We start from the raw sequence: 18,260 nt of genomic DNA, 5'->3' as shown, positions 1-18,260 counted from the left end.
TTGTCACAAGCAGGCTCCACTTTACTCCTTCCCTGGTCTAAGCATCCTCTCGTAGCAGCGCCCCTGGGCACAGCAGCTCCTCAGAATGCTTTGACTTTTCACGTCTGAATTCTTTGTTCATGCTTTTTCTTCTGCCTGGAAAAAATTTTCCCTCTTATTGACTTGTTAATATCCCTCTTTTTCTTATGGACCCGGCCCTTTGTCACTTCCTTCGTGAAGCCTTCCTTGACTCTTACCCTCCCATTTAGGTCACACCTCACTCGAGATGTAATGAGATGAAATGTTTGTGGTCAGGGAGCACATCTCCATCACCCTCCTGCCCCAGAACTGAGCTCCGTCCTTGGCGCTTAGTATGGATGTGCCGATAAATACTGCTTGAACAGCAAGAGCCCTGTTTGTTCATCTTGGTGGGCCTCAGGCTGCCCAGTAGGGTTTGTCTGAGGTCCCCCCATGGCCTCAGGCCCTCGTGAGAATTTCACAGTGAGAGACCAGAGGCCTGAAGAGGGGCAGCCCCAGAGGACCAGATGGGGAACATCAGTCAGTGACAGGAACACTCCATCTGTGACCCATGCAGTCAGTCGAAGAAGCTCTTTATCTCATCACTCCTGCATTTGTTCTCGTGTTAGCATCTCTGAAATCAGGAAGGTTCTGACCATGGATAACTGATCATGGTTTATTTGACAGTATGCTTTTCCTTCTTAGTGATAGGTAAGTGCAAAGTGCATTTTATGCTAAGTGAAATAAGTCGGACAGAGAAAGACCAATACTATATGATATCACTTATATCTGGAATCAGAAAAATACAACAAACCAGTGAATATAACATAAGAGAAGCAGACTCACAGAACAAACTAGTGGTTACCAGTGGGGCTAGGGGAGGGGGGCAATATAGGGGTGAAGAAGTGAAAAATACAGATGATTGGGTATAAGATAGGCTCAAGGAGGTATTGTACAACACGGGGGATACAGTCAATACAGTTATTTTCTAATAACTGTTAAATGGGAAAAATAATCTTTAAAATTTTTATAAAAATGAAAAATGAAAGGCCATTGTTTTTAGTGAAAAGAAATTGCAGGTTACAATGGATGTACCTTAGATTTGCTGAAATAGATTAAGTTACCTGTGAACAGAGGTCAGGGCTGAGATAAGGGTGGCTAAGTAAAGTCATCACTGGCATCAGACTTGGACATAAGAAGGAAGCAGATCCAGGGCTAGGATGAGGTGGGTGAGGTATCAGAGGAAACAGGAAGCAGGGGTATAGTTTGGTGTCTTACTGCTGCTGTATTTCTTTTATTTTTTTTAATTAAAAATATTTATCTATTTATTTACTTGGCTGCCCAGGGATCTTTGAATTGCAGCATGTGGGGTTTTTAGTTATTATGTGGGTTCTAGTTCCCTGACCAGGGATTGAAACCAGGCTCCCTGCATTGGGAACGCAGAGTCTGTGCCCCTGGACTACCAGGAAAGCCCCTGCTGAGTTTCTTTTTTGAAGGAGGAGAGCTTTCCTATCACTCAGTGAGCACCCCTAGAAGGAAGTGACACTGTGGATGGGGGCAACAGTCACCTCCCAGGTCTCTTGTCTACCTCCCAAATTCTAGGCCTCTTTGTCCCTCTTACAGATCTCTCTCCACAGACCTATTGTGAATAAAGGAGAGGAGAGGGGAAAGTGGGCAGGTGAGAAGAGTCTGCTCCTGGATAGGTGTGGGTGGCGATAAGTGACAGGTGTTGAAATATGAAAGTCAAGTACACATCACTGGCTCTCAGCCCCGGCTGCCAGTTTCCCTTATTGGGGGAACTTCTCAAGAATACATTGCTTTGGGACATCCCTGGTGGTCCAGTGGTTAAGAATCTGCCTGCCAATGCAGGGGACACAGATTTGATCATTGGTCCAGGAAGATCCCACGTGCTATGGGACAATGAAGCCTGTGCGCCACAAGCACTGACGCCTGCGAGCCCAGAGCCCTCGCTCCGCAAGAGAGAAGACATGACAATATGTCCGTGCGCCGCAAGGAAGAGTAGCCCCTGCTGGCGGCAGTTAGAGAAAGCCCTCGTGCAGCAACAAAGACCCCGCACAGCAGAAAACAAACAGACAGACGTTGTATGAGTTTTAACCTGGACCAATGAAACCACTATTTTTTGTCCAGGGTTGAGAGTCACTGGCTGAAAGTATTTCTTAAATATTTAATGCTAATCATCGAGGATGGCCTTCAGAACGCAAATTATGTTGTGAATCCCTGAATTGGAGAAGTAAAACAATTTACATTTAAGTAGCCCTTTCAGTTTGCAAAGCACTTACACAGTATGTGATTATATTTGCTCCTCTGAGGCAGGAAGGCTCATTACTATCATCATGCTCATTTTACAGAAGAGAGTATAGGCTAGGAGGTCACGAAACCTTGTAAAGAGAGATGATGTCTCAGCCGAGTGATGGAGAAGATCCTACACTTGGCCGATTGTCCAGGGGATTAAAGGAGCAGAGCTGGGAACAGCTAGTGGTTGAGAGAGAGAGAGAGGAAGCAAAGAACACTGGGTACAAGAGAGCAGGAACAGAAACAGAGGCAGGAGGCCAGAAGATGACAGCGAGTATGCCAGGATGGAGACGGCGGGCTAGAACAAAGAGCTCGGTAACGAAATTAAAAGATGCCCAAGTGGTTTTAGTGGATGGAAAGCCATCTTTAGACTCAGCTGAGGAACCCCAGCTTCTATCAAGGGCCAGGAAGGTGGGGCAGAGGAAAGTAAAGGTTTTCCTAGAGAAGTTCCATTGGTGAGGAAAATGGAGTTAAGACCAGAAGCCAAAAGGAATATACCAGGAACTTGAACAGAAAGGACCTGGCTTTTCCAGGGACATAAAGGTGTGAGACGGTGGCATCAGAGCAAGAGTCAGAAAAAAGGAGGTGGGGGGGGGGCGGTGTGGTTGCACAGAACACCAGGCAGGGCGTGCATTGAGAGAGGCTTGGTAAAGTTCTCCGAGGACTGGGAAGTTGGACCAGGGTGCCACATTGCCGGGCATCCTTGATACCCTGAACCCCCCTGTACTTGCCCCAGGATCAGCTGTGCAACCTCAATGCAGGGACGGGAGGGACAGGGGAGCACCATAGAGGGATGCTGGGAACAGGGTCTTCCTTAACTGGGAGGTGGGGTCAAGTCCAACAAGTCTGAGTCCCTCGGTAGAGTACCCAGACTGAAGATTCCGGAGAAGTGACAGGTAAATCACTATTTCCTCCATAACATAATAGGCATGGTCCTCTTGGAGGGCAGTCCCTCGGGCCAGGCCTGAGTTTTTAACAATAGGGCGCCCTGCCCGCGTGTCCCTGCTCACCACCTTCTGGTATTATCTTCTTTTTAACGAATTCTGAATCATAATGAAAAATTTTCCTTGGATGTACTGTATGCCTGACAATCAAATCACTACCAAATCAATTCTTTGCAATCAATGTTTTTCTAATGAATTTTGCATTTCTAATGGCAGGACCTGACAGTATCTGTTTATTTTCTCTCTTGCCCTTGGCTCCCTCTCCTGCTTCCTTATTTGAAACAAATGGCAGAAGAGGTTGCAGGAGCCAAATAATGAGTCTGCCGCTGTTTTGCTGTTTTCCTTTCTCAGTCCCTCCTCAATTTCTCCTAGTCCTTTACCGCAGCGTCCCTCACTGGGAAACCTAATGGAGTGTTTCTGGAATAATTAGAATGATTTAAATAGCCCTGCTAACAAAGTTTGTCAGGAAGAACCCCATAACCCATCAAGGCTCCCCCAGTACATGTATTGCATCCTGAACAAGGAAGGTGTGGAAACTACATACTGGGGAAATGGAGGGGATCTCCCTGTCCCTCCACAACTCCCTCCATCCTCCTGAGCAATGCCCCCACATTCCTCCCAACCCCATAGAGCACAGAAATTGTGTTGGATTATATACAAAATAACTTCATTTCAGACTTTCTGTGGGATTTCTTGGGCAAAGAACATATCTGTTAGTAAAATAACTATTGTAGAGAGGTCAGGAGAATGACTTCCAGAGCACGGCTGATTCCTAAAGCCCAGATTCCTAAATCAATAAATGAAAGAATGAATGAGGACGGTAAGGACCTGTAGGCTAGTGTTCCAGAATTTACCATTGTAGTAGACACAATAATACCCCAGCCCCTTCTAATCCCCGGAACCTGCAAACATGGAGTTAATCAGCTGTGTCTACCTTAAGGGGAGTAGCCTGAATTCTTCAGAGGGGCCCAAAGTAATTATAGAAGACTTAAAAGTGAAGACTTAAAAGTGAACGAGAGAGGCAGAAGAGGAGGTCAGAGTGATTTCATGTGAAAAGGACTCAGCCTATATTCCTGACCCTAAAGATGGAGGAAGGGGCCACGAGCCAAGAAATGCTACTGGGTGGCCTCTAATAGTGGGAAAGGCAAGGAAATGGATTATTCCCTAGAGTCTCCAGAGGGCAACACTGTCTGGCCAACACTTTGGTCTTAGCTAGTGAGACCTCTTCCAGACTTCTGACCTCCAGAACTATAAGATTAAAAATGTGTGTTGTCTCAAGCTACCATGTCTGTAGTAATGTGTTAACAGCAGAAAAAGGAAACAAATACAAAAGTGTGTGTTTCTCAGGTGTCCTGATATGGCTGATGTGATGGAGGGAAGCCTGAGGTACATTATAATGGATTTTAACAGACCATGAAGGGCTTCCCAGGTGACTCAGTAGATAAAGAACCCACCTGCCAATGCAGAAGACGTGGGTTCGATCCCTGGGTCAGGAAGATCCCCTGGTGAAGGAAATGACAACCCACTCCAGTAATCTTGCCTGGGAAAGCCCATGGACAGAGGAGTCTGGCAGGCTACAGTCCATGGGGTTGCAAAGAGTTGGACACAACTGAGCGACTAAATAACCGAAACAACAGACCATGAACCTGCTGTCCTTAATAAATGTATGTGCAAAGCAGTGAGAGCCTTAATAAGGGACATGGAGGTGTGGGGAACATCTGAGCACCTCACTGATAAACTCAGTTTATTCATTCATGGGCCTTGAAGCAGCCAAGCCAGCCCTTTCCTCTGGACCCATCACTGCCTTGAGGAAGGGAGGGAATCTCCTCTACAGAGCCCTCCCTACTTCCACCTTCCACTCCCACTCAGGTTAAGAGCAAAGTCTTTGCAGCGAGTCGGGCTGAAGTTTGCATCTTCTGGCACTTATCAGCTGGGTGACCGTGAGTAATTTGCCTAGTCATTTCTATGAATGCCTGAGCATCATTTCTCCATCTTTAAAGGATATATTAATATAGTGACTAACCTCTGAGGGTTGTTGTGAAGATGATGCATGTCAAGAGCTTAGTACACAGGGCGAAGCAAAAGCTCAATAAGTGTATGTCATAACACCGTATCTTCATGACAGGTTTCTCACGTGATACCTCCCCCATCCTTGTTCCCAGCTGATGACTGCTTCCTACTTCATTGAGAAAATTGAAACAATCGAGAGAGGTCTTCCACTGAATTCTACTGCAGCATATACCCACCTACCAGCATCTGTCCACTCCTTGTCTGCCTTTCCCACATGTTGCATAGGTGAACAGTCCATACTCCTAGCTAAAGCCAACTCTTACACTTGTGTGTGCATGAGAGCCCTTTCCTCCTCCCCTCCCCTATGTGCACAAGCGGCAATTCTTGCCTCTTTTACACTTAATCCATTCTTATCTCTGGACTAGACCATTCCCATCTGCATGTAAACATGCTCTTCTCCAAGGTTAAGAAAATCCTCTCTTGATGCCACTTCTCTTTTATTACTGCCCACGTCTTATTTCTTATTGCATCAAAACTCCTAAGAAGAGTTGGTACCACCCAGGAAGGCCTTTCACCCACTACTGCACTGAAACTGCTCTTACCAAGGCCAACAATGACTTCCAATTGCTAAGTGGACAGGTCAAGCGAGATGTGGACTGGACATTGTCAGGGACGCTTTGATTCAGATGGTCACACTTTCTGCTTTGAATTCCCACACATGACAGTCTCTGGGTTTTCCTCCTATCTCGCTGCTGGTGCTTCTGCACTCCCTTTGGTTTCTCATCTCTTCTCCTAGTTTTCTGCACATTATTGACCAGAGGCATATTAATATGTCTTTTGTTACCCGAATGTTATTGACCAGAGATGTATCAATACGTTTTTAGAGAGTGATACAATTAGCATCACTGTGCAAAATTGTTAGAGCTTGAAATTGATCAAGGGTTCATTATGCAACTTATGATTGCTGTTATCATTCACATTTTACTCCGTTAGGATTTTGTTCCAACTTCGTGTCTATTATAAATGCAAGTTTATTACCATAAAATTTTCAAAAATGATGCATTGTGAAATTTTGAGTGAAGAATTTTTCAGTGAATTTTATTCAGATGCTTTCTCTTATTGTCTCAGTGACATATATACTAGCGTCTAGAAGATGATAGTTCTTCAGAATATAGTTCTGATTCAGACACTGTGAATATTAGACCAATAAAAAGAAACCTTAGTGATTGATTCTGATATGAAGAGTGAAAATGAAACTCACAGTGCTGGAGAAGACTTTACAGGTGTGCCAGGTGTAACTGTTGAATGTAATAACCCATAAAGTGTTAGTGAAATAAGAGACTCAATATTTGGCTGGCCAAAATAAAAATCACTGGCTACAGGCATTATTTTCTGCAAAAATGCCATGGTCAGCAATGAGTTAATGTCGAGCTTATTCTGAGCTCCCTCCTAGGTCCCCTTCTCAATATACTCATTTCTTTGATGATCTTACCTTGTGCTGTGACTTGAGATACTGACTGTTTACTGATGATACCAACGTTGACCTCTCTCCTGGGTTTGAGACTTATGTATCCAATAGCCTCAACAGACTTACTCTGAACTATTACAAGTATGAAACCACCCTGCATTTGATTAAATTCTGGTAGACTTCTCAGATTCAACATGCCCCAAACAGAACTCTGGACAGCCCTTCCCCCCCCGCTCCACATTTGCTCTATCTATGAAGGTGAAAGTCGCTCAGTTGTGTCCAACTCTTTGTGACCCCATAGACTATACAGACCACGGAATTCTCCAGGCCAAAATACTGGAGTGGGTAGCCATTCCTTTCTCCAGGGGATCTTCCCATCCCAGGGATGGAATCCAGGTCTTCCACATTGCAAGCAGATTCTTTACCAGCTGAGCTACCTGGGAAACCCGCTCTATCTATGGCCTTCTCAATGTCAGCTGGTGATGACTCCAATCTTCCAGTTGTTTAGACCAAAAAACCTGCCAGGAAATACTCTACTTTTGGTTTTACTTATAGAAAATAGTATGAGATCTGATCAGTTCTCATACCAGTACTGCTCCCACCCTGCCTGGAACCACCTTCATCTCATACCTGAGTCACTCCAGTAGCCTTTTAACAGGTTCCCCTGATTCTACTCTTCCTGCAGTTGCTCATATAGAAACCAGAATGATCCTTTTAGAGACTATAAAAGATCATGGCACTCCTCTGCTCAAAGCCCTGAGCCGCTCCCTATCCCTCTCAGAATTAAAGCTGAAGTCATACAAGGACCTCACTCCACCCCCTTTCCTTACCTTCTACTACGCTCACTGCACCTTATGCTGATCTAGCACCACTGATCACTCTGCTGCTCCCCAGGTCCTGCCCTGTGGTCTTTGCTTCACTTCTTTCCTCATCTGAAGAACTCTTTTTCTAGGTATCTTCTTGCCTAACTCTTCCATTTCTTTCAAGTCTTTGTTCCAATCTCACCTTCTCAATGAGACCACACTCACCACTTGCTTAAAAATTGCAAAATTGTCCTACACCTGCAGTCCACATTACCTTCTATTAAGAACATATGATTTATTAAAAAAGTCTTATCTATTGCTTGTTTACCTCTCTCTGCTAAAATGTGTAAGCCCTATCAAAGGAGAATTATCATCTGTCCTCTGATGTATGCCTAGCATCTAGAACAATGATCAGGCACATGTAGTCTCTTGGTGCTGGTTGAATGAATTTGCCAGGATGACTTTCTGAATCTTTTATACAAATCTTTCCTTTTTATTTCTTATTATCTTTTGTCAGGGCTAGGAGTGGTAGGAGACAGTGAAGGCTCACACACAGTGCTTCTCTCAATGTTTTTTTTTACCCCACCAACCATCATCCTCTAGGGATCAGCTGCTACACCTGATTTGGGTATTTGGTCTCCATTCGGTGTATGTTCTTCCCCTAACTGGGCACTCACTGCCTCAAAATTAGGGGGTAGCCTTGGTAACAGAGGGCTCCCCAGGTGGCACTAGTTGTAAAGAACTCACCTGCCAATGCAGGAGACCTAGGACAGTGGGTTTGATCCTTGGGTCCGGAAGATCCCCTGGAGGTGGGCATGGCAACCCACTCTAGTATTCTTGCATGGACAGAAGAGCCTGGAGGGCTACAGTCCATAGCGTCACAAAGAGTTGGACATGACTGAAGCCACTTAGCACACACACACTTGGTAACAGAACTGCTTGAAAATCTTATGAGTGAGCATCTGAGTTCCCCCTCCAACAATGGAATAAATAGTCATTATCTTTCCTTTAACGCTCACAGCCAAGTTGGTTTATGGAACTCTAATCCAAGGCTGGAACCCTGATGGAAATCTTAATGTCACTACCTGTTTGCAACTCAAACACACTGGGAACCCCTTGAGTGTAAAGACGCTGTCTTATTTCCAGGCCTACACATGGTTGGTACAGAGTTAGTGCTTGTTATTGGATGAATGTTCAATTGGCTACTGTCAATGACAATTGACAGAATGACATAACTTCATGGCAAATAGATGGGAAAACAGTGGAAACAGTGACAGATTTTATTTTCTTTGGCTCCAAAATCACTGCAGATGGTGACTGTAGCCATAAAATTAAAGGACACTTGCTCTTTGGAAGAAAGGCTATGACCAACCTAGACAGCTAAAGGCAAAGGAGAGATATACCTTTGAAAAGGAGAGATATACCCATTTGAATGTAGAGTTCCAACGAATAGCATGGAGAGATAATAAAGCCTTCCTCGGTGATCGATGCAAAGAAATAGAGGAAAACAACAGAATGGGAAAGACTAGGGATCTCTTCAAGAAAATAAGAGATACCAAGGGAACATTTCTGCAAAGATGGGCACAATAAAGGACAGAAATGGTATGGACCTAACTGAAGTAGAAGATATTAAGAAGAGGTGGCAAGAATACACAGAAGAACTATACAAAAAAGATCTTCATGACCCAGATAACCATGATGGTGTGATCACTCACCTAGAGCCAGACATCCTGGAACGTGAAGTCAAGTGGACCTCAGGAAGCATCACTACAAACAAAGCTAGTGGAGGTGATGGAATTCCAGTTAAGCTATTTCAAATCCTGAAAGATGATACTGTTAAAGTGCTGCATTTAATATGACAGCAAATTTGGAAAACTCAGCAGTGGCCACAGGACTGGGAAAGGTCAGTTTTCATTCCAATCCCAAAGAAGGGGAATGCCAAAGAATGCTCAAACTACTGCACAATTTCACTCATCTCACATGCCAGCAAAATAATGCTCAAAATTCTCCAAGCCAGGTTTCAATAATAATGTGAACCTTGAACTTCCATATGTTCAAGCTAGATTTAGAAAAGGCAGAGGAACAGAGATCAAATTGCCAACATCCGTTGGATCATAGAAAAAGCAAGAGAATTCCAGCTTCTTCTGCTTTATTGATTACCCAAAGCCTTTGCGTGTGTGGATCACAACAAACTGTGGAAGAGATGGGAATATCAGCCCACCTTACCTGCCTCCTGAGAATCTGTATGCAGGTCAAGAAGCAACAATTAGAACTGGACATAGAACAACGGACTGGTTCCAAACTGGGAAAGGAGTACGTCAAGGCTGTATAGTGTCACCCTGCTTATTTAACTTATATGCAGAGTACATCATGTGACATGCCAGGCTAGATGAAGCACAAGCTGTAATCAAGATTGCCAGGAAAAATATCAATAACCTCAGATACACAGATGACACCACCCTTATGGCAGAAAGTGAAGAGGAACTAAAGAACCTTTTGGTGAAAGTGAAAGAGGAGAGTGAAAAAGCTGGCTTAAAACTCAACATTCAAAAAACTAAGATCATGGCATTGGGTTCCATCACTTCATGGCAAACAGATGAGGAAACAACGGAAACAGTGACAGACTTTATTTTCTTGGGCTCAAAAATCACTGCAGATGGTGACTACAGCCATGAAGTTAAAAGACATCTGCTCCTTGGAAGAAAAGCTATGACCAACCTAGATAGCATATTAAAAAGCAGAGACATCATTTGTGATGAAGGTCCATCTTGTCAAAGCTATGGTTTTCCCAGTGGTCATGTATGGATGTGAGAGTTGGACTATAAAGAAAGCTGAGCACTGAAGAATTGATGCTTTTGAACTGTGGTGTTGGAGAAGACTCTTGAGAGTCCCTTGGACTACAAGGAAATCAAGCCAGTCCATCCTAAAGGAAATCAGTCCTGAATATTCATTGGAAAGACTGATGCTGAAGCTGAAACTCCAATACTTTTGCCATCTGATGCAAGGAACTGACCCATTAGAAAAATCCTGATGCTGGGAAAGATTGAAGGCAGGAGGAGAAGGGGACAACAGGGGATAAGATGGCACCAATGACTCGACAGACATGAGTTTGAGCAAGCTCTAGGAGTTGGTGATGGACAGCGAAGCCTGGCATGCTACAGTCCATGGGGTTGCAAAAAATTGGAAAATTGACCTGGTGAGTGGAGTTTGGGAGACCTAGGGCAAAGTTGGTAGGATCAACTTTCAGGTGGTCAAATCCATTAATCTACTTTTGAGAGGTTTTTTTTTTTTTTCAGGTGATAAATTATGGCTTGTTCCCATTCAGCCCATCTTAATCCCAAGGTACTCAAGGAGAGTCCTGAAAGGGAGAAAAGAAGAATAGAAGTGAGGCTCCAGACCTCCTTATTCTAGATCAGATCAGATCAGATCAGTCGCTCAGTCGTGTCTGACTCTTTGTGACCCCATGAACCGCAGCACACTAGGCCACCCTGTCCATCACCAACTCCCGGAGTTCACTGAGACTCACGTCCATCGAGTCAGTGATGCCATCCAGCCATCTCATCCTCTGTTGTCCCCTTCTCCCCCTGCCCCCAATCCCTCCCAGCATCAGAGTCTTTTCCAATGAGTCAACTCTTCGCATGAGGTGCCCAAAGTACTGGAGTTTCAGCTTTAGCATCATTCCTTCCAAAGAACACCCAGGGCTGATCTCCTTCAGAATGGACTGGTTGGATCTCCTTGCAGTCCAAGGGACTCTCAAGAGTCTTCTCCAACACCACAGTTCAAAAGCATCAATTCTTCGGCACTCAGCCTTCTTCACAGTCTAACTCTCACATCCATACATGACCACAGGAAAAACTATAGCCTTGACTAGACGAACCTTAGATCCACCTAAAAGAACCTCCCTTTTGATGAGCTCAAAATCAACTGATTAGGGATCTAATCTCATGGAGAAGATCCAATGCTCCAGAGGAGGTAGGGGTACAGGGGTGTGTGTGTCAGGCATGGGACCCTAGGGAGCTATCTTAGAATTCTGAATTCTACACTGAGGCTCAGAGACTTGAGTAATTTTTCCAAGGCCCTGCCGTTGTAAACTGCAGAGATGGAGTGAAACCTGGTTACTTAGAGCCCTTGGTGGCTGTGCTGCCGCAGGGGCAATGAATGAAAAGTGTTGAGATTTGGGAGTGTAGCCCTTGAAACCTATCTCTTTTTGGCAGGTATTGAGAATAGAGGAAACGTCCATCACTTCAGACAGGATGATAGAGGCAAATTACAGAGACCCAAAGGCTGGATGGGTTCTGGGCCACATTAAATGATACTGTAGAGGTTTAAGTTATAAAATCATGAACTATCAGGGCTTACAGAGCCCCCAGAGAACCAGCTAGTCCATAGTTTCAGGAATTGTGTTTCATAGAACTCTAGTTCCAAGATGTCAATAATCATCCTAAGGAGAAACGAATCCATGATTTAAAAATTTAGAGAACTTTGGTTTAAAGGCATAAAAGTTCCATTCAGTTCAGTTGCTCAATCATGTCTGACTCTTTGCGACCCCATGGACTGCAGCACACCAGGCTTCTCCATCCATCACCAACTCCCGGAGCTTGCTCAAACTCATGTCCATTGAGTCAGTGATGCCATCCAACCATCTCATCCTCTGTTGTCCCCTTCTCCTGCCTTCAATCTTTCCCAGCATCAGGGTCTTTTCTAATGAGTCAGTTCTTCACATCAGGTAGCCAAAGTATTGGAATTTCAGCTTTAGCATCAGTCTTTCCAATGAATATTCAGGACTGATTTTTTTCTAGGATTGACTGGTTTGATCTCCTTGCAGTCCAAGGGACTCTCAAGAGTCTTCTCCAACACCACAGTTCAAAGGCATCAGTTCTTCAGCTCTCAGCTTTCTTTATGGTCCAGCTCTCACATCCATACATGGCTGCTGAAAAAACCATAGCTTTGACTATACAGACCTTGTTGGCAAGTAATATCTCTACTTTTTAATAAGCTGTCTTTTTCTTAATAATTAATTATTAAATAATTAATTTTAATATTCTGTCTTTTTCTTATAAAAGCTTATATGGATAACTTTTCTTCCAAGGAGCAAGTGTCTTTTAATTTCACGGCTGCAGTCACCATCTGCAGTGATTTGGAGCCCAAGAAAATAAAGTCTGTCACTGTTTCCATTGTTTCCCCATCTATTTGCCATGAAGTGATGGGACTGGATGCCATGATCTTAGTTTTTTGAACGTTGAGTTTTAAGCCAGCTTTTTCACTCTCCTCTTTCACTTTCATCAAGAGGCTCTTTAGTTCCTCCTCACTTTCTGCCATCAGACATAAAAGGCATAAAAGACCTTGCTTCAGATATAGGTCTTTGGGTGCTTTTCAGTGTTAATATGCTTCAGGAACCCTAACAAATTGTGTTTGGCTCCAGAACCTTCCTGGTTGTGTGTAAAGGGGAATGAGCACATTCATAGATCAAGGTTTGGGAAAGGATGAACCTGTCTGGCTAGTTGATGGCAGCAGTGGGTGGGGTGACCTTTCAGGCCCTCTCTGAGCCCCAGGGGCCATTCTGTGGTTTTGGATGGGAAGGGTTTTGCTGTGGGTGAAGAGATGCAGTTTCCTACAGAGGAACAGTGGGTGGTCAGGTGGGAAACTCTGCCTGTGGGGTGAGAATGAAGTGAAAAGTGAAAGTGCAGGTAACTGAGTCATGTCTGACTCTGTGACCCCCATGGACTGCAGCCCGTCAGGCTCCTCTGTCCATGGGATTCTCCAGGCAAGAATACTGGAGTGAGTTGCCATTTCCTTCTCCAGGGGATCTTCCCGACCCAGGGATCGAACTTGGGTCTCCTGCATTGCAGGTGGATTCTTTAATCGTGCCCCTTTTAAAGCATGGCCTGGAGCAGGGCTTCCAGTGCTAGGGAAGGAAGGACTGGTCCCTGATCTGTTAGTGAGTAAAGGAAAGGCAACTGGGCATGTTGGTTTAATGGGAAGACACCTGCTCGGAGATTAGCAGGTGACCAGGTGCTCCGTGGAGGATCGGAGAAGCAGAAGCCAGGATGACCCAGCCGTCTGGAAATGGCTCAGGGAACTGCCTTTTCTTCTGCTAGTTCTGTTTGTTCTGTTTTGCTGTATTTGTTTTATCTTGTTTTCCTAATCACAGGCTTCTAGATTTCAAGGGAGTAAACGGATAAGGATTGGGAGGCATCTGAGGCTCTGAGGATTGGCTCTGATGTGGCTGGGGACCTGTGCAGGGGCCTACAGGCAGTGGGGAGACAGGCCCATTGTCTGCTTGTGGGGGTGGGGGTGGCGGGGCGCGGTTTCCCGCTCTTGGGTGGGGGTGTTTGTGTTTCTTCCCAGAAGAGCCCTGGGAAAGGGAAAAGAGAATCAATCTGAATATTCAGCTCCATAAACACTGCCATAAAAATCACATCCATTTGCAGAGCAAGGCTCAGCACTAAGGTGCCAAAACAATGATGTGCGTTTACAGCATCAAACCCTGATCAATCTCCTCCTGGGGGGCAGGAAGCGGCCTCCTTGGGAGGATCAATTTCGAGTTTCTGTCTGGAATGAGCTCAGTCCCCTTCCTTGCCCCTACCCAGCTCACTGAGCATCCCTGTAGTCCCTTCATCAAAGGGGAGACCCTAAAGGACATGGAAACACATTTCAGGGGCTGGTGTGGTGCAGAAAGTAAACCGGATGTAGAAAGAAAAAGGCACTACCTTTTGGAGTCATGCTAAGTCACTTCAGTCCTGTCTGACTCTGCAACCCCATGGACTGCAGCCCGCCAGGCACCTCTGTCCATGGGATTCTCCAGGCAAGAATACTGGAGTGGGTTGCCATGCCCTCCTCCAGGGGATCTTCCTGACCCAGGGATCAAATCCCTGTCTCTTATGTCTCCTGCATTGACAGGAAGGTTCTTTACTACTAGCACCATCTGGGAAGACGACTTGGGCATAGGTCTCACTTTTCCTGCTTCCTGGTTCTGTGACCTTGGGTAAGTCACTTACCTCCTTAAAGGTCCTATTGTATAAACTACAGAATTTGGCCTGCTGACCTCAGTGGGAGAGTTAAATAACCCAAGACTGTGAGGGTTTTTTTGGCAAATTGTGTTTGATCAGAAAGGGGCGTTTGAGGTCATCCAGCACAGATGCTCATATTGTAGATCTGGAAACTATTGTTATTGTTAATTCTAAGCCAGGATCTCAAGACGAGGGGGATCCGAGACAGCATTTCCTTAGCACAAAACCTCTGCTGCAGCCACCAGGAGAGCTAACCACTCCTACCTGTCCCCGTTTTCTGGGTCAGTAATTCAATAGACACCTCCCGCCAGTGCCTTTTCGCTGGGGCCTGGGCCAGGCCATGGCCGCCTTCTTGATGAAATAATGCTGGCAGCTGTCTGTGAGGCAAGGCACAGGGGACAGTGAGCCATTTTCCTTGGACCTCCCGAAATGTCACCCTCGGACCTGGCTGCAAAGCTTCTGTTCCTGGGGGAGCTTGGTGGCTCTGGTAATTAAATCTCATTTCTAGTCCCTCTCTGAGTCTCACTGGGAACCTGGCCTTTTCTGGTGCTCGCTCATGGCTTGGGGGCCAAGACCTAAGCCTGCTCTGTGAGGCTCAGGAGCTCATCAGGAAGGTACCTCCTCCTTCCTTGGGGGAGCTCAGTGCTCTGGGCCTCTGGGGGTGAGGCCTTGACTGTCTGTCTCAATGGGGTGGGAATCCAGGGCTCTCTGGTGGACCAGAGAGGGTTGGAAGGTTCCTCTATGGAGTAGGAAATCCTATCAATGCTCCATTTCTTATACTCCTTACATAAAAGGGAAAAACTTGATCAGCTCTCCCAAGGGGTAAGGAAGGAGGAAGATTTCCTGGAGACTCCAAGAGTCTTAGAGTTGAAAGGGACCCTAGGGACTTCCCTGGTGGTCTGGTGGCTGATGCCAGGGGCCCAGGTTCAATCCCTGGCCAGGGAACTAGGTACCACATACAACTAAGATGTGGCACAGCCAAATTCATAAATAAATAAATACATAGTTTTTTTTTTTTCTTTAAAAGGACCTTAAATGGAATCATTACCAGGTTCAGACGGTCCCATCCACAGCACTTAGCCTGTCTAGTAGTCAAACAACCAGAAATTCTCCATCTCACCAGGACTTCCATCCCACTTGGGCAGCAGTCCTGGTTGTTAAAAGTTCTCAGTGCAGTGAAATAATCCTCTGGTAACCAGCTTCTGCACTTCCCTCCTGGTCTGTGTTGTAGAGTCACAGCATAGTAACATGCCATTGTTTATGGAGACTTGACCTTGTGCCTTTCTCTAAGATATGTGTGTTTGAGCTTCTAGGTTAAATGAGTTGAGAACCATGATAACTATTTACTGATAACTGGGCTCAGAGAAGTCAGGAAACTTGCCCTAGCTCATTCACCTGGTAAACAGCAGAGCTCAGGTAAATTTGAACCCAGGAAACTCTGGCTTCTGAACCAGTTATTTGTTTTAACCTCTACACTGCCAGGCAAATCTTGACTCCTTTCTCTTGCAAGGAACAGTCTGTCTCTTGTTTGAAACTACCTGTCATTTGTTTTGGGTAAAACACTCCCAGAGTCTTTGCACTGCTTCTAAACTCCTTGGTATCCAGTCACTCTCCACTGCCCCTTTTAAAATGACCTAGTAAGAACATAGCCCAATGAGCCAGATGGGTTCCATCAGGGCAAACTACCGAGTGGCTTTTGTTTCTCCCTTTTAATTGGGCACTTTTAAGATTCCTTTCCCTTCCTAACAGCTGCAGCGCCATATTGAGCTTGTGGTTAGCTTAAACGCAGATCTTTTTCTCAAGAATCTCTGCCAAGCCAGAGCTCCCTTACCTTAGACTTGTGCAATTGATTCTTTGAACCTAAATGCAAACCTTAACACTCCTGGATTTCATCTGTGTGGTTTTGGCTTGTATTCTAGCTTAGACAGTCAGATATCTAAGTCTAGGTCTGCCATGCAATTAATTTCTCTAAACTTTGTCATCTACAAATTAGGTAATCACCCCTTCTCAAACTTCATCCATGCCATTGATAAAAAACACTGAATGAGACAGAAGATGGATCTTGGATCTCTTCTCTAGAGAGAGGTATCTTCTACTGAGGGACCTTGAAATGGATACATTGTCATTTTGGGCTTCAGGATTTCATATCAATCCTACATTGAATGCCTCGATTTTTCAGGTCAAGTACTAGGCACGGAAGAAATAGTGGTCAAGCAAAAAAAAAAAAAATCTTGCTTTCACAAAACACTTTGTGGCATTGGAGTGATGAACACATAGACAAATAATAACAGCATCTGGTTAGTCCACCTAGATGCAGAGGGGTGAGAGGCCAGCCAAGGGGCACTTCCCTTAGCTTGGTATACTTGAGTTAGAGAAGGAGACAGACTTACCAGGACTGGAGTGCTGGGAGGGGGTGGGGATGAGCCCTGAGGGGGTATTTTTGATTTTGTCATGTAGCCTCTTGGGTGTCATCATCATATTTAACTCAGTTACCCTCTCTACTTTGTGACTCATTCTTCAACTTCATTTCCTGTAAATTTAGAATGATAACCCCCAATTCAGTAGTACTTGGGGAGTGTGTGTGTGTGTAAGGAAGAGCAGAGGGGGTTGAAGTTTCTCTTTTGAATGGAGGGCAGGGGGAGTCAGATGCAGAAGAGATTAGAGAGAGGGCAGTGTGGCCTGGGCCTGTGCTTTAGGGGAATTTGCTGGGTGATGGATCTCATTGCAGAAGAGGAGAGATGGAGAAATTAGCTTGGGGGTGGGTGGCATATGGGGGAGGCTGGATATTTTCACACTTAGCCCAAATGAGCCTATATCCATGGCTTCCTTGCATTTGAGTGTTTCAAGTCCCAGGTCATCAGGCACATTTTTATTTTTTTCTAAATATACAGCAAGTCACTCCAAAGACCACTGAAGATGAATTTTGAATTGCTGGGGCCATACCCCTTTGACTTCCTCTGGAACTCCTGCCTCTATTTCCAGTGGGGCAATCGTTACTCCAGGTGACCACAGATCACATCTGGACCAAGAAGGAGACTGGATGGAAAGACTTGGCAGCAGTTTTTACCCCCTAGCTCTGAAACCTCAGCTGGGTGTTGGAGCTCTGTAATTCATGCCAAAGGTTGCTTCTTGCAATTTCTCTTTTCCTCCCCTGCCTTCCCCCTGCTTTCCTCCCCCACTGGGAGAGGAAAAGCAGCTATGCTTATAGAAAGATTGATTAGTTAAGCAAGTCAATTATATCTCTTGCCGAGAGCAACTGTATATTAAGTAATGCAGCAAAAATGATTGTCTGCACAGATCCATTTTGTCGAACAGCTGTTTCAGAGGCCCGGAAAGAGAAGACGAAGGTTAAAATCCCGTAATAGTCTTCACTCCCCATCTCACCCCACCCATCATGCCTGGCCCTCCAGGGGCTCCATTTGTTATGAAATGGAATAAGCTTGGGTAATGAGCATGCTGGCGGCCTGCTCCATTTTGTGAGGAAACTCTCCTGTCCTGCCGTGGGCTGCTGGGCTTCCATCAGCGCTGGCCCTGCTGCCCTCCTGCCGCCAGGGAGTTGACTGATGCCCACTCACAAGCTGTCCTTGCTCCTCCCAGCCCTGCCCAGCAGCCGTTACAAGATGCAAAGAGTTCCAGTTGTAGACTCTGGGGACCTGGGTTCAAGTGCAATTATTGAATGTCTGATCTTGGCTAAGTCTTTTAACCTTTATGAATC

The sequence above is a fragment of the Bos taurus genome, chromosome 15 (genome assembly GCF_002263795.3).
Source record: "Bos taurus isolate L1 Dominette 01449 registration number 42190680 breed Hereford chromosome 15, ARS-UCD2.0, whole genome shotgun sequence".
Taxonomy (NCBI): domain Eukaryota; kingdom Metazoa; phylum Chordata; class Mammalia; order Artiodactyla; family Bovidae; genus Bos; species Bos taurus.
This window is presented reverse-complemented; position numbering follows the sequence as displayed.